Source organism: Triticum urartu, chromosome 5A (assembly GCF_056163025.1).
Source record: "Triticum urartu cultivar PI428250 chromosome 5A, HENAU_Tu73, whole genome shotgun sequence".
Taxonomy (NCBI): domain Eukaryota; kingdom Viridiplantae; phylum Streptophyta; class Magnoliopsida; order Poales; family Poaceae; genus Triticum; species Triticum urartu.
The window spans coordinates 97,864,079-97,881,583 of NC_141877.1; positions in this window are offsets into that span (position 1 = coordinate 97,864,079).

Consider the following 17,505-nt stretch of genomic DNA (forward strand, 5'->3'; position numbering starts at 1 on the left):
TCTAGCCAAGGACGTGCCTATACTGCAAAGCCGCATTCGAGATCTCTTCGAGGGAGATTTTAATTTGGTCGTGGTAATACAAGTTATGCTGGTTCGTCAAGTCCAGCCTTGCAAACGCCGGCCCCTTCGCTTGTGGGAGTTCAACCCAGAAGGACCGCGTCCCATTCAAAGTTTCCTCGGCCTGACGCACGAGGAGATGTACAAGTCATTCTTCGGACCTCAAATAGAGTGTCCGGATGCTACTGAGGACGTGGGCCTGAGCAGTAACCGCGCCGCCGAACAAGTAAGAAATCCTCTAGCCGAACACACTGTCCTTTATTCATCATGAAGTTATTTCTGAGAGATCGCTCTTTGAACAGGACTGGCTAACAAAGGCGAAGATGATTCGGTGTTTGGCCCCCCTCCCTGAGGGTTTGGAAAATCCGGTATTGGAAAAGATGCTCGAGCTCGCACCTTGCCCGGAGCCCTCGAAGGAAGATACATGGGGGAATAATATGGGCGGAAGCGGGCCCCCATCGCTGCCAGTTCCAACCGAGGGAATGAGTGCCTCCTTAAAGGAGGATAACCAGGGGGAAGAGGATTGCTTCCGAGGATCCGGAAGCCGAGGCCTCCAAACGAGAGAAGAAGTCTCCAATAGAGGGTCCTGCCTTGGGGGGTGCTCTTGCCACAGAAAGTCCGCGGGGGGGTCAGCCCTCCAACGAGTCATAAGTGATCCAAAAAATGTTCTAATAGTGAAGGTATACTATCTTTCTTAAGAGAAAATAACCGCCGCATATATCTTGCAGTTCGGGTCTTAGCCCTTCTCAGCTAAGCTCGTCTTCGGGGGATCTTCTTTCGGAGATGATGGAAAGCAAAACGCCTCCCCTGGACTCCTCCGCTCAAGAAGCGGGCGACCCCGAAGTGTCGTCACGGAGGGCCTCTCCGGATCCGGTGAGGCCAGAAGATAATCCCATAGACCCTCGAAGTCCCCAGCGTCCGTCTCTCGAAGAGAGCAAACAAAAGAGTCCAACAACGTCTGGTATGCGGTCGAACGTTCTGAGGGAGCTGTTGGGGCGAGCGGCCATCTCAGAAGAACACCGTACGCTGATGGGTACGGTGATGGAAAGAATTTCATCCACCGAAAGCGGATTACATGAAGCCTTTATGAGTCTACTGACAGGCTTTGAGGTACGTGAGATAATATGTGATAGTACCGCACATGTTAGGTGTGCCCTATGTAGATAGTAGCCCCTGAGACTCTGGTGGTCATCGGGAAAGGCGGCGAACAGAGGATCATAGTCCCAGGCAATAACTAGACTACCTTTATGTGCAGGTGGTGGAATCTCCGGTGGCTAGCCGGACTAGTGAGTTTGCCGAATTAAAACGGCAACTGGATGCAGCATACGCCGACATCGAGCTTGTTAACAAGCAGCTTGACGAATCACAGGGTAAGTAATGTTTTCTGGTGAATGTCACACAATAAGAGCGGCATGATGCCAGTATCTTTAATATGTTGTGACTGCAGACGGAGCTGCCACCGTGGAGACCCTTCGGACGGAACTCGCCCGAGCCAAGGAACAAGCGAGGGTTAGTAATGCGGCTGCTTTGAAGGCGACCGAAGAGTTAAGAGCCGAGAAGGCCGCCCATTGCGAAAGCAAAGAAAAGATGGCCAAGATGGCCATATATTTAAAAGGCACTGCCGACCGTTGCCAGTTCCTTGAAGAAGAGAACCGAGTGAAGGCAGCGGACCTTGAGAAGGCGACTATGGCGACCAAAGACAGTCGCTCTGCTATGAGGGCGAAGAAGGAGGAGCTGCGCGAAGCCGGGGATATTGCAGCTGGGAAGCCCTTTCTGCTGCGGAGGAAGTTCGGAGATCCGCAGTATGCCCCTCTGGATTGGCTGTGGAGTTCGGCAGACGCATATATGGACTTGGTGGCGAGCACTGTCAATGCGGTCGAATACTTCCAAGATCAATCAGATCGTGAAGTGGACAAGCTATTCTGGTAGCAATTCAACGTTCCAGAGCGTCCGCTTCCCTTGACTGATCAGCTAGCCGAATGGGCCGAACTTAATAGGTTGCCCGGACTCGCCATGAGGTCTGTTGTAGATCATTTGTGGCCGGAGAAGCCGAAGCCGAACAGCTATTTTAGCTCAGTGCAGCAGTTCCTTGGTGCGGTGCCGCGCATCAACGCGATGAAGAGGTCGGCGTGCATAAAAGGCTCGCGGATGGCCTTTGCCCGTGTCAAGGCATACTGGGCGGAGATGGATGCTACCACTGTTGCGGCGCAAGGTTCGGCCATAGGCCGAGTAGCTGCCGAGCACTATTTTGAAGAGGTTCTTGAGGGTGCTCGTTTGATAGAGTCCCAGTGCTCGAAGAATATTATGTTTGAATGACATGTATTCCCATTGTAAACACAATGTTTTATAAAATATAGTAAGGCTGTATTTATACTTTTGCCGGAAAGTAATGTGATGCCTCCTGTGCGGCCGTTTGCATATATATGTATATAACCTGAAAGATTGCAGTCGTCAGCTTCAACCCCCACGCATATAATGCAGAGGTGCTCGCAAAAAACGCATGTTCACACTTAACCCAACGTCTTGGTCCTATTAAGGAGGTGATAGCGTAGCGAACGAGGCAACCGGACTATAATGCTTTAACACTTTCACTTAGCCATAGGAGTTTGACAGTGGGGCTACTAGATAGCCCCTGGTGGCTCCGCACTCTCCTGATCCCGGGGTGGGTACATCCCTGGCCGGAAAACGGCCCTTCGTTAAGGCGGAGGAATTCTAACATTCCGATAGGTCATCGAGTGGTTGACCAGTCTCACGCTATATCATGACAGTCAGTTTTCGGCTTTCTCTACTGAGGTGCTTGTCCGAATGAACTAGGGCACAATCGCAGTAGTTCTCCTGGTGCTGCCTTAGCCGATAAAGCGGAACGTAAGGCACCAAAACACAGGAGCCAGGCAAACCCAACATTTGACCAAAGATAATGATTCGGAGCTAATGCATATAAGGCCAAACTCGCGACGCCGAACACTCCCTAAGGTATTCGGTCTTTATGGTATAAATCAGGCCTAAATAGTGCCCTTTGTAAGAAGCCCCTTGTGTCTAGGTACGTGCATTATCTGACGTGGCCACATGCCAAGACGTCAGCATCCTTCTCAATTGTACTGAGAATTCGAGGGATGTGTATCAACAAGAGACAGTAAAAAAGGTTTACGCAGGGTCTTAATCTAAAATGAATCCTTGGAGCGGGTCCCTGCTGCACGTCTGCGCCTGTGTCTCCGTTGTGCCGTATCCTGGACGGGTGTAGCACGATGATCATCTGTAATAGAGAGGGACTTAGGTGAAAAAGTTGTCGTGCAAAAAGATAGTTTTTTAAAGAAACCATGTATAACTAAAAATGAGTAGAAATTGCCACTTGTCTGCGCGCGTTGATCCCCTTGTATTTGTAATAGGGGTGTGGCCATCAATCCGGTACAAATTACATATAGCAGCGCCGGACTCGTCTAACCACGTCCGTGGTCTTGATGACCTATCAAATGCTTTAGTTGGTGAGGCCATTTTTAGTGTGCGGCTGCCAAGGCAGTCGCATTCTCTTCGGCGCGCAAAGATCGCTTAATACTTCCGTTCACTGTAATGATGCCGCGTGGACCGGGCATCTTGAGCGTCAGGGAAGCATAATGTGGTATTGCATTAAAGCAAGCAAAAGCTTCGCGTCCAAGTAGTGCTTGATAGCCACTTTGGAACGGAGCGATGTGGAAGGTTAAATGTTCGCTACGGAAGTTATCGGGGAAGCCGAATATAACCTTTAGTAGCAGGGAGCCCGGGCAATGAGCCCCTGGGCCTGGCGTTACTCCTTTAAAGGTAGTATTGCTATGGCAAATTTTTGTTGGGTCTATTGTTGGAAATATGCCCTAGAGGCAATAATAAATTAGTTATTATTATATATTTCATTGTTCATGATAATCGTTTATTATCCATGCTAGAATTGTATTGATAGGAAACTCAGATACATGTGTGGATACATAGACAACACCATGTCCCTAGTAAGCCTCTAGTTGACTAGCTCGTTGATCAATAGATGGTTACGGTTTCCTGACCATGGACATTGGATGTCGTTGATAACGGGATCACATCATTAGGAGAATGATGTGATGGACAAGACCCAATCCTAAGCCTAGCACAAAGATCGTGTAGTTCGTATGCTAAAGCTTTTCTAATGTCAAGTATCATTTCCTTAGACCATGAGATTGTGCAACTCCCGGATACCGTAGGAGTGCTTTGGGCGTGCCAAACGTCACAACGTAACTGGGTGGCTATAAAGGTTCACTACAGGTATCTCCGAAAGTGTCTGTTGGGTTGGCACAAATCGAGACTGGGATTTGTCACTCCGTGTAAACAGAGAGGTATCTCTGGGCCCACTCGGTAGGACATCATCATAATGTGCACAATGTGATCAAGGAGTTGATCACGGGATGATGTGTTATGGAAAGAGTAAAGAGACTTGCCGGTAACGAGATTGAACAAGGTATCGGGATACCGACGATCGAATCTCGGGCAAGTATCGTACCGCTAGACAAAGGGAATTGAATACGGGATTGATTGAATCCTTGACATCGTGGTTCATCCGATGAGATCATCGTGGAACATGTGGGAGCCAACATGGGTATCCAGATCCCACTGTTGGTTATTGGCCGGAGAGTTGTCTCGGTCATGTCTGCATGGTTCTCGAACCCGTAGGGTCTACACACTTAAGGTTCAATGACGCTAGGGTTATAGGGAATAGATATACGTGGTTACCGAATGTTGTTCGGAGTCCCGGATAAGATCCCAGATGTCACGAGGAGTTCCGAAATGGTACGGAGGTGAAGATTTATATATGGGAAGTCATGTTTTGGTCGCCGGAAAAGTTTCGGGTTTTATCGGTAATGTACCGGGACCACCGGGAGGGTCCCGGTGATCCACCAAGTGGGGCCACCAGCCCCGGAGGGCTGCATGGGACAAGTGTGCGAGGGGACCATCCCCAGGTGGTCTGGTGTGCCCCCCCCACAAGGGCCCAAGGCGCCTAGGGTTTGGGGACGGGGCGCCTCCACCTAGCTTGGGGGGCAAGTTTCCCCTCTCTCCCCCTTGGCCGCCACCCTAGATGGGTTTGGGGCTGCCGCACCCCTTGGGGTGGAAACCCTAAAGGGGGCGCACCCCCTCCCTCTCCCCTATATATACTTGAGGACTTTGGGGCTGCCACCACATGAGTTTTGACCTCTCCATGGCGCAGCCCTGCCTCTCTCCCTCCTCCTCTCCCCGGTGCTTGGCGAAGCCCTGCAGGATTGCCACGCTCCTCCACCACCACCACGCCGTCGTGCTGCTGCTGGATGGAGTCTTCCCCAACCTCTCCTTCTCCCCTTGCTAGATCAAGGCGTAGGAGACGTCACCGGGCTGCACGTGTGTTGAACGCGGAGGTGCCGTCCGTTCGGCACTAGGATCTCCGGTGATTTGAATCACGACGAGTACGACTCCATCAACCCCGTTCACTTGAACGCTTCCGCTTAGCGATCTACAAGGGTATGTAGATGCACTCTCCTTACCCTCGTTGCTAGATTACACCATAGATTGATCTTGGTGATGCGTAGAAAATTTTGAATTTCTGCTACATTCCCCAACAGTGGCATCATGAGCTAGGTCTATGCGTAGTTTCTATGCACGAGTAGAACACAAAGCAGTTGTGGGCGTTGATTTTGTCAATTTACTTGCCGTTACTAGTCTTATCTTGATTCGGCGGCATCGTGGGATGAAGCGGCCCGGACCGACCTTACACGTACTCTTACGTGAGACTGGTTCCACCGACTGACATGCACTAGTTGCATAAGGTGGCTAGCGGGTGTCTGTCTCTCCCACTTTAGTCGGATCGGATTCAATGAAAAGGGTCCTTATGAAGGGTAAATAGAAATTGGCATATCACGTTGTGGTTTTCGCGTAGGTAAGAAACATTCTTGCTAGAAACCTATAGAAGCCACGTAAAAACTTGCAACAACAATTAGAGGACGTCTAACTTGTTTTTGCAGCATATGCCTTGTGATGTGATATGGCCAAAAGGATGTGATGAATGATATATGTGATGTATGAGATTGATCATGTTCTTGTAATAGGAATCACGACTTGCATGTCGATGAGTATGACAACCGGCAGGAGCCATAGGAGTTGTCTTAATTTATTTATGACCTGTGTGTCAACATAAACGTCATGTAATTACTTTACTTTATTGCTAAAGCGTTAGCCATAGTAGTAGAAGTAATAGATGACGAGACAACTTCAAGAAGACATGATGATGGAGATCATGGTGTCATGCCGGTGACAACGATGATCATGGAGCCCCGAAGATGGAGATCAAAAGGAGCAAAATGATATTGGCCATATCATGTCACTATTTGATTGCATGTGATGTTTATCATGTTTTACATCTTATTTTCTTAGAACGACGGTAGCTTAAATAAGATGATCCCTCACTAAAATTTCAAGAAAGGTGTTCCCCCTAACTGTGCACCGTTGCGAAGGTTCGTTGTTTCGAAGCACCACGTGATGATCGGGTGTGATAGATTCTAATGTTCGAATACAATGGGTGTAAGCCAGATTTACACAGCAAAAATACTTAGGTTGACTTGACGAGCCTAGCATGTACAGACATGGCCTCGGAACACGGAAGACTGAAAGGTCGAGCATGAGTCGTATAGAAGATACGATCAACATGAAGATGTTCACCGATGTTGACTAGTCCGTCTCACATGATGATCGGACACGGCCTAGTTGACTCGGATCATGTTTCACTTAGATGACTAGAGGGATGTCTATCTAAGTGGGAGTTCATTAAATGAACTCAATTATCATGAACATAGTCTAGATTGTCTTTGCAAATATGTTGTAGATGAATAGCTCACATTGTAGCTCCCTGTTTCAATACGTTCCTAGAGAAAGACCAAGTTGAAGATATTGTAAGCATTGATGCGGACTAGGTCCGTAGTCCGAGGAGTGTCCTCACTGCTACACAGAAGGCTTACGTCTTTGATGCACCACTCGATGTGCAAACCCCTACAACGTCGTCTGTGGATGTTGTGAACACCTGACAGACACATCCGGATGACTACTTGATAGTTTAGTGCACCATACTTTACGGCTTAGAATCGGGATTTCAATGACGTTTTGAATGCCACAGAACATATGAGATGTTCCAAGAGCTGAAATTGGGATTTCAGGCTCATGCCCATGTTGAGAGGTGTGAGACCTCTAACAAGTTCTTTTGCCAACAAGATGGAGGAGAATTGCTTAGCTAGTGAGCATGTGCTCAGAATGTCTGGGTGCTACAATCACTTAAATCAAGTGGGAGTTAAACTTCTAGATAAGATAGTGATTGATAGAGTTCTCTAGCCACTATCACTAAGCTACTAGATCTTCGTGATGAACGATGACATGCAAGGGATGGAGTTGATCCCGGAGCTGTTCGCGGTGCTTAAGACCGCAAAAGGTAGAAATCAAGAAGGAGCATCAAGTGTTGATGGTTTAATAAGACCACTGGTTTCAAGACGGGCAAGGGCTAGAAGGGAAACTTCATGGATGGCAAATCAGTTGCCGCTCCAGTAAAGGAACCCAAGGTTGAACCCAAACCCGAGACTAAGTGCTTCTATTGTAAAGGGGATGGTCACTGGTAGCGGAATTACCCCAAATGCATGGTAGATAAGAAGGCTGGCAACTTCAACAAAGTATATACATGTTATTAATGTGTACCTCGCTAGTACTCCTGGTAGCACCTGTGTATTGGATACCGGTTCAGTTGCTATTACAGGTGACTTGAAGCAAAAGCTACGGACTAAACGGAGACTGGCTAAGGGCGAGGTGACAATGTGTGTATTTCCAAAGTTGATGAGATCACCATCGCACGCTCCATCTGCCTTTGGGATTAGTATTGAACCTAGATAAATGTTATCAGGTGTCTACGTTGAGCATTAATATGATTAGATCATGTTCATTGCAATACGGTCATTCATTTAAGTTAGAGAATAATGGTTATTCTATTTACATGAATGATACCTTTCATGGTCATGCACCCTATGTGAATGGTTCATTGAATCTCGGTCGTGGTGATACACATGTTCACGCCAAAAGATGTAGAGTTAATAATGATAGTACCACTTTCTTGTGGCACTGCCGCTTAGGTCATATTGGCATAAGATGCATGAAGAAACTCCATGTCGATGGATGTTTGGAGTCACTTGATTTTGAATCGCTTGACACATGTGAGCCATGCCTCATGGGCAGGATGACTAAGACCCCGTTTTCAGGTACAATGAAACGGGCAAGTGACTTGTTGGAAATCATACATGCTGATGCGTGTGATCCAATGAGGATTGAAGCGTGCGGTGGATATCGCTATTTTCTCATCTTCACTGACGATTTGAGTAGATATAGGTATATTTACTTAATGAAGCACAAGTCTGAAACGTTTGAAAAGTTCAAGCGATTTCAGAGTGAAGTTAAGAATCATCATAACAAGAAGATCAAATTCCTACAATCTGATCAATGAGAATATCTGAGTTATGAGTTTGGCAATCACTTAAGACATTGTGGAATTGTTTCACAGTTGAAGCCACCTGGAACACCACTGAGTTATGATGTGTCTGGACATCATAATCGAACCTTATGAGATATGGTGTGATCTATGATGTCTCTTATCAATCTACCGTTTTCATTTTGAGGTTATGCGTTAGAGACAGCTGCATTCACTTTAGATAGAACACCATCTAAGTTCGTTGAGACGGCGTCGTATGAACATTGGTTTGGCAAGAAACCAAAGTTGTCGTTTCTTAATGTTTGGGGCTGCGATGCTTAAGGCTTCAGCTGGAGAAGCTCGAACCCAAACCGGACAAACACATCTTCATAGGATACCCAAAGGTGACAGTTGGGTATACCTTCTATCTCTGATCCGAGGGCAAATTTTTTGTCGCTAAGAACGGGTCCTTTCTCGAGAAGGAGTTTCTCTCGACAGAATTGAGTGGGAGGAAGATAGAACTTGATGAGGTTGTCGAACCTTTATTTCAACCAGAGAGTGATGCAACATAGAAATATGTTTTCTGTGGAGCCTACGTCTGATGAAGAGGAAGTTAATGATAGTGATCATGAAGCTTCGGATCAAGTTGCTATCGAACCTCGTAGGTCGACAAGGATATGTACTACTCCTAAGTGGTACGGTAATCCTGTCTTAGATATCATGTTGTTAGACAACAATGAACCTACGAGCTATGGAGAAGCGATGGTGGGCCCGTATTCCGACAAATGGTTAGAAGCCATGAAATCCGAGATAGGATCCATGTATGGACTTTGGTAGACTTGCCCGTTGATCGGCAAGCCATCGAGATAAATGGATCTTTGAGAAGAAGACGGACGTGGGCGGTAATGTTACCTTCTATGAAGCTCGACTTGTGGGAAAGAGTCTTTTCACAAGTTCAAGGAGTTGACTACAATGAGAATTTCTCACCCGTAGCGATGCTTAAGTCCGTCAGAATCATGTTAGCATTAGTTGTGTTTTTTGATTATGAAATCTGACAGATGGATGTCAAAACAAGTTTTCTTACCAGTTTTCGTAAGAAAAAGTTGTATCTGATACAATAAAAGGTTTTGTCGATCCTAAGGATGCTAAAAGGTATGCTGGCTCCAGCGATCCTTCTATGGACTAGAGCAAGCATCTCGGAATCGGAATATATGCTTTGATGGAGTAATCAAAGCTTTTAGGTTTATACAATGTTTGTTAGAAACTTGTATTTACAAGAAAGTGAGTGGGAGCACTACAATATTTCTGATAAGTATATGTGGATGACATATTGTTGATCTGAAATAATGTAGAATTTCTGGAAAGCATAAACGGTTGTTTGAAGAGTGATTTTCAAAGGAGCACCTGGATAAAGCTGCTTACATATTGGGCATCAAGATCTATAGAAATAGATCAAGACGCCTGATGATACTTTTAAAGAACGCACACCTTGACATGTTTTTGAAAGAGTTCAAAATAGATCAGTCAAAGAAGGGGTTCTTACCTGAGTTGTAAGGTCTGAAGTTGAGTAAGACTCAAAGATTGACCACGGCAGAAGAAAGAGGAAGGACGAAGGTTGTCCCCTATGCTCTTCTCATAGGCTCTATACGGTATGCCATGCTGAGTACCGCACCTGATGTGTGCCTTGCCACATGTCTGGCAAGAGGGTACAAAGGTGATCTAGGAGTAGATCACCAGATAGCAGTCAAAATTATCCATAGAGGAATAAGGAAATGTTTCTCGGTTATGGAGGTGATAAAGAGTTCGACGTAAAGAGTTACGTCGATGCAAGCTTAACACCTATCCGGATAGCTCTGAGTAGAGATACCGGATACGTATAATGGAGCAACAATTTGGAATAGCTCCAAGTGGAACGTGGTAGCAGCATCTACGATATGACATAAAGTTTTGCGAAGTACATAGGGATCTGAATATGGCAAGACCCATTGACTACAACCTCTCTCACAAGCATAATATGATCAAACCCAGAACTCATTGAGTATTAATCACATAGTGATGTGAACTAGATTAGTGACTCTAGTAAACTCTTTGGATGTTGATCACATGGCGATGTGACCTATGAGTGTTAATCACATGGCGATGTGAACTAGATTATTGACTCTAGTGCAAGTGGGAGACTGTTGGAAATATGACCTAGAGGCAATAATAAATTAGTTATTATTATATATTTCATTGTTCATGATAATCGTTTATTATCCATGCTAGAATTGTATTGATAGGAAACTTAGATACATGTGTGGATACATAGACAACACCATGTCCCTAGTAAGCCTCTAGTTGACTAGCTCGTTGATCAATAGATGGTTACGGTTTCCTGACCATGGACATTGGATGTCGTTGATAACGGGATCACATCATTAGGAGAATGATGTGATGGACAAGACCCAATCCTAAGCCTAGCACAAAGATCGTGTAGTTCGTATGCTAAAGCTTTTCTAATGTCAAGTATCATTTCCTTAGACCATGAGATTGTGCAACTCCCGGATATCGTAGGAGTGCTTTGGGTGTGCCAAACATCACAACGTAACTAGGTGGCTATAAAGGTTCACTACAGGTATCTCCGAAAGTGTCTGTTGGGTTGGCACGAATCGAGACTTGGTTTTGTCACTCCGTGTAAACAGAGAGGTATCTCTGGGCCCACTCGGTAGGACATCATCATAATGTGCACAATGTGATCAAGGAGTTGATCACGGGATGATGTATTACGGAACGAGTAAAGAGACTTGTCGGTAACGAGATTGAACAAGGTATCGTGATACCGACGATCGAATCTCGGGCAAGTATCGTACCGCTAGACAAAGGGAATTGAATACGGGATTGATTGAATCCTTGACATCATGGTTCATCCGATGAGATCATCGTGGAACATGTGGGAGCCAACATGGGTATCCAGATCCCGCTGTTGGTTGTTGGCCGGAGAGTTGTCTCGGTCATGTCTGCATGGTTCCCGAACCCGTAGGGTCTACACACTTAAGGTTCGATGACGCTAGGGTTATAGGGAATAGATATACGTGGTTACCGAATGTTGTTCGGAGTCCCGGATAAGATCCCGGATGTCACGAGGAGTTCCGGAATGGTCCGGAGGTAAATATTTATATATGGGAAGTCCTGTTTTGGTCGCCGGAAAAGTTTCGGGTTTTATCGGTAATGTACCGGGACCACCGGGAGGGTCCCGGTGATCCACCAAGTGGGGCCACCAGCCCCGGAGGGCTGCATGGGCCAAGTGTGGGAGGGGACCAGCCCCAGGTGGGCTGGTGCGCCCCCCCACAAGGGCCCAAGGCGCCTAGGGTTTGGGGAGGGGGCGCCTCCACCTAGCTTGGGGGGCAAGTTTCCCCTCCCCCTCCCTGGCCGCCACCCTAGATGGGTTTGGGGCTGCCGCACCCCTTGGGGTGGAAACCCTAAAGGGGGCGCACCCCCCTCCCTCTCCCCTATATATACTTGAGGACTTTGGGGCTGCCACCACATGAGTTTTGACCTCTCCATGGCGCAGCCCTGCCTCTCTCCCTCCTCCTCTCCCGCGGTGCTTGGCGAAGCCCTGCAGGATTGCCATGCTCCTCCACCACCACCACGCCGTCGTGCTGCTGCTGGATGGAGTCTTCCCCAACCTCTCCTTCTCCCCTTGCTGGATCAAGGCGTAGGAGACATCACCGGGCTGCACGTGTGTTGAGCGCGGAGGTGCCGTCCGTTCGGCACTAGGATCTCCGGTGATTTGAATCACGACGAGTACGACTCCATCAACCCCATTCACTTGAAAGCTTCCGCTTAGCGATCTACAAGGGTATGTAGATGCACTCTCCTTCCCCTCGTTGCTAGATTACTCCATAGATTGATCTTGGTGATGCATAGAAAATTTTGAATTTCTGCTACGTTCCCCAACATCTATCCCCATTTCGCGGATGGTATCCTGGTATATCAGATTGAGACTGCTGCCACCATCCATCGGGACTCATGTGAAGTGGTATCCGTCAATTATTGGGTCTAATACCAGGGCAGCCCATCCTGCACGCCGGATACTTGCTGAGTAATCACGATGGTCGAAAGTGATCGGTTGAGACGACCAGGGGCAGGACTCCGCGGTGATATGCCTTTGGGCATATTTTTCTGGGAGTGTCGTTTTGTTTCTCCCCTTGATCACGTGTAACACGTTTACTGTTTTGACTTCTGGTGGAAATTTCTTTTGTTCCCCAGTGTCTTGCTTGAGAGGCTCATCCTCGTCTTCGCTTGGTGTATCCTTCCCCTTGTGTACGGCGTTGAGCTTGCCGGACTGCTTGAAGACCCAACATTCTCTGTGGGTATGATTAGCGGGTTTACCAGGGGTGCTATGGATCTGACATATTTGGTCCAGAATTTTGTTTAGGCTGGACAGTTCATCTCTGGCGGCTTTAGAGGGCGGCTTTTGCTGACCTGGCCAAGAGCTTTTGAATCCGGCATTTACTGTCGTGCTCTTCGTGCTGTCTTCTTTATTCCGGCGTTTGTTATTGTTGTTGCGCCGTGATTTCTCGTTTCCATCTCTAACTTCAGATGTACTGGGGTCGCTGGTGCTGCATCTGGCTAGCCAGCTGTCCTCACCCGCGCAAAAGCGGGTCACGAGGCTTGTTAATGCTGCCATTATTCTCGGCTTTTCTTGGCCGAGGTGTCTGGCAAGCCATTCGTCACGGACGCTATGCTAAAAAGCTGCCAAGGCTTCGGCGTCCGGACAGTCGACAATTTGGTTCTTTTTAGTAAGAAACATGTTCCAAAGCTTTCGGGCTGACTCTCCGGGCTGCTGAGTTATATGACTCAAATCATCCGCGTCCGGAGGTCAGACATAAGTCCCTTGAAAATTTGCCCGAAAAGCGTCTTCGAGCTCTTCCCAGCTTCCAATGGAGTTTTTGGGGAGGCTTTTAAGCCAGTGACGAGCTGGCCCTTTGAGCTTGAGGGGTAAATACTTGATGGCATGGAGATCATCTCCTTGAGCCATATGGATCTGGAGGATATAGTCCTCAATCCAGACCCCAGGGTCTGTTGTTCCGTCATATGCCTCTATGTTTACGGGTTTGAATCCCTCTGGAAATTCATGGTCCAGCACCTCATCGGTGAAACATACGGGGTGTGCAGAACCCCTATATCTGGGTGTACTGCGTTGTTCGGATGTTTGTTGTGTTACATCGTATGCTGGGGCGTGCTTGCGTGGTCCATAGATGGATCTAGTTGCGCCGTCCTTTTGGTGCGAGCCCTCGCGTGGATCGCGTATTGGCTTGTGAGTGGCGTTGTTTGCCGCTCTATGTTGGCCGTGAGGTCGTCTATCCGGCCAGGTGGCCGTTTTGATTTTTGGTTGTGGGGGGTCTGAGGCCTCCTCATTGAATTCAGGTAACAACTTCCGCTTTGGGTAGCTCTTGGTGGGGCGATTGCCGCCGTACTTCGCTGTTGTGTTGCGTACTTTACTCCATCTGATTTGGAGTGTGTCTTGCGCAGCCTTGAGCCTTTGCTTCTGCTTTTTCAGACTCCTCGCGGTGGCAACAAGCCTTTGACGGGCATTCTGCTGCTCCGGGTGCCTTTCCGGCGTTATGTCGTCCGGACTATTATCTTTGACAGAATTGGTTTGTTCGGTTTGAATCTCCGTATTGCCGTGGTCCGACAGTGGTTCGCCCTACTCCAACGCTGGGTCTGTATGATCGTTATTTCTGCTGAGGCGGGATTTGGGGCGGCACTTGCGCCACTGCTTTGACTGCTTCTCGAGGGAACAAGCCTTCGGTGTGTCCTTCCGTTCCTCGTCGTCGTCTTCTTTTGGTGTGTCCACCATGTATACGTCATATGATGAGGTGGACGTCCAGCGCCCTGTGGGCAGTGGTTCCTCTTCGCCTCCCGCATCGTCGTTCATACCGTCAATGTCTTCGGAGTCGAAGTCGAGCATGTCGGTTGAGTCATCGACAGTGGCTATTAAGTGGGTGGTGGGTGGGCGTCGAATTTCTTCGGCATCCGCATCCCAATCCTGTTGGCCATAATCCGGCCAGGGCTCTCCTGACAAAGAGAGAGACCTTAGTGAATTCAGAATGTCACCGAAGGGAGAGTGCTGAAAGATATCCGCAACGGTGACTTCCATGATCGGCGCCCAATCGGATTTGATTGGCAGGGGCGCAGGCGGTTCGGAGTCAGAAAAAGAGTCCGGCACCTTGGAGTCACGGGCTGCGCAGAGGATTATGCTGGTGTTCGGCTCGATCGCCGTTGAGACTGCAGCCCCTGAGGCAGTGTCTAACCACCCGTCCTCGATTGGCGCAGTTGGCTCCGAGCTAAGGGTCGGAGCTGATGCGGGCGTGGCCTCTGGGGTACTGTTCGGCGGCAGAGCTAGGTCATACCCATCGTGATAGTGCGGCGCGCCCGGCTGTGGCTCGAATCCGTCGAAGATCAAGTCTCCGCGGATGTCGGCCGTGTAGTTCAAACTTCCAAATCTGACCTGACGGCCAGGGGCGTAGCTTTCAATCTGCTCCAGATGGCCAAGCGAATTAGCCCGTAGTGCAAAGCCGCCGAATACGAAGATTTGTCCGGGGAGAAAAGTCTCACTCTGGACCGCATTGCTATCGATGATAGTAGGAGCCATCAAGCCTAACGGCGACGACACAGAGGAACTCTCAATGAAAGCACCAATGTCGGTGTCAAAACCGGCGGATCTCGGGTAGGGGGTCCCAGACTGTGCGTCTAGGCCGGATGGTAACAGGAGGCAGGGGACACGCTCTTTTACCCAGGTCGGGCCCTCTTTATGGAGGTAAAACCCTACGTCCTGCTTGATTAATATTGATGCTATGGGTAGTACAAGAGTAGATCTACCACGAGATTAGAGAGGCTAAACCCCAGAAGCTAGCCTATGGTATGATTGTATGTTATGATTGTTGTCCTACGGACCCTTCAGTTTATATAGACACCAAAGAGGGTTAGGGTTACACAAGGTCGGTTACAAAGGAGGAGATATCCATATCCGTATTGCCTAGCTTGCCTTCCATGCCAAGTAGAGTCCCATCCCGACATGAGACGAAGTCTTCAATCTTGTATCTTCATAGTCTAACAGTCCGGCCAATGGAGATAGTCCGGCTGTCTGGAGACCCCCTAATCCAGGACTCCCTCAACGACCAACATAAAATACGAATCTACCAACACGAATAGGAAATCCAATCAAGTTTTGTGCAGTTGCGCTGAAATCAAGCAAAGTTGCCGGTGTGACATTTAAGTTTTCTATAGCAACAAGTTGAATAGATATCACTGTTTTAAGAGGCAAAAAAGAAAACAATTACTGGCCAATAAAGGAGGATGAAACATGCGGCCACAAAAAGAAGCATCTACCTTATCTTGATGGAAAACAAAGTATAGGACAGTGGCATTTCTAAAACGGTTGCATTGATTCATATTAACAGAGAAATTCTTCTAAAACAGATCAGTAGTTAATTCTGAGATTAACAACAGCAAAATATCTGCATGGGACATGCCAGCACCATGTGCGTCCACACATATAAATGGGTGATGCAGAGTATGTAGCCAAGTAGCATATATGCGATGGTCCCATATTTGTTCTTTTCGAACCTTCTTCCTATGTGAGGGCAGCAAATCTAGTCGTGTACAAACTATCCGACCCCCTAGTTTCTTTCCCTTTTCAACAAAGAGATCGGTTCATTACAGATGTGTGTACTGGGTTACCCCCTTTTTCCCTTTTCGACCTACAAAGCGGCTGGATAGCCTGTCTATACTACTTTCCGCCCCTCCTTTCCTCATTGAACCACGTCCTAGATTCTTGCTCCAGCCCACCGCACCCTTCATTCCTCTTTGAACCAAGACCTAGATTCAACTACAGATCGAAAAAGATCCACATGCAGCTGCAGCAACGACGGTTTCAAAGAAACTTATACCTTAGGGTCATCGGGATGTGGCAAGGCGTGCGGTGGGAGGCCGGATCTGCCCACACTAAGTACGACAGTGAGGAAGAAGGGGTCGGTGGCCCTCCCGCACAGGCGCTGGGTGAAAGAAAACTGCACAGCCGACAGTGGATTGCCTCCCTCGCCGAAGGCGATAGAGTGAACGCTGCACCTCCTCCCCTTCCCGGTGCGACGGGATACGGACGCCTCCTTCACCAGCTGTGAGGGGGGAGAGAGAGACAAGAGGCCAACACAGTCTTGTTTAGATCTGGTGAAGAGAGGGTGAGAGACTATGAATATAGAAAACCCTAGCAAATGTATCTAGACTCATTTTAGTGCTAGATACCTCCGTATCTAGACAAATCTAAGACAAGTAATTCGGAACGGAGGGAGTAACATATATGTAGTGCGGCGAGCGTGTGGAGAGTGCAAACCCTAGCGAACAAGCGTTGAGGCTCCCGCTTATATATATATACTACTGTAGTACGGACTGAGCTCCCGTGCCTTCACTGCACCTGCTTTTGGCTGTATGACAGGTGAGCCAGCAACATTTTGGGCCCACCTGTCGTAAAACCCTAGCGAAAATTGCACCAACGTGAAAGACGACTGAGTCCCCAACGCAACCAAGGTGAACTAACGAGGGATATCATCTTTGTGCGTAACAAGCAAAGAGCACTAATGGAAGACATCTTGTTTTTCGTCAAAAATCGATCAGCTTCACCAGCCGACGCAACCATGAGACGCAACCATGAGCATCGATAGGTCATCGTGGTGATGCATCATCCATTTGGCATCAAGTTTGGGTGAGGCACCTAAGAAGTTCGACAAATCCTCACTGTGGTCTGTTTCTTCTCAGTAATCAAGCTCGAGGAAGGAAGAACCACGTGGCAGAGGACAGTGAGGCGGAACAACAATGGCCATCCAATTTTGTGCAATTCCACTAAAATTGAGGAAGACATGCCCAGGTATGGAGACACGCATCGCTGTTTCCAAAAATATAAAAAAGGGTTAGCAACAACATCTCAATTGTCAATAAAAATTAAT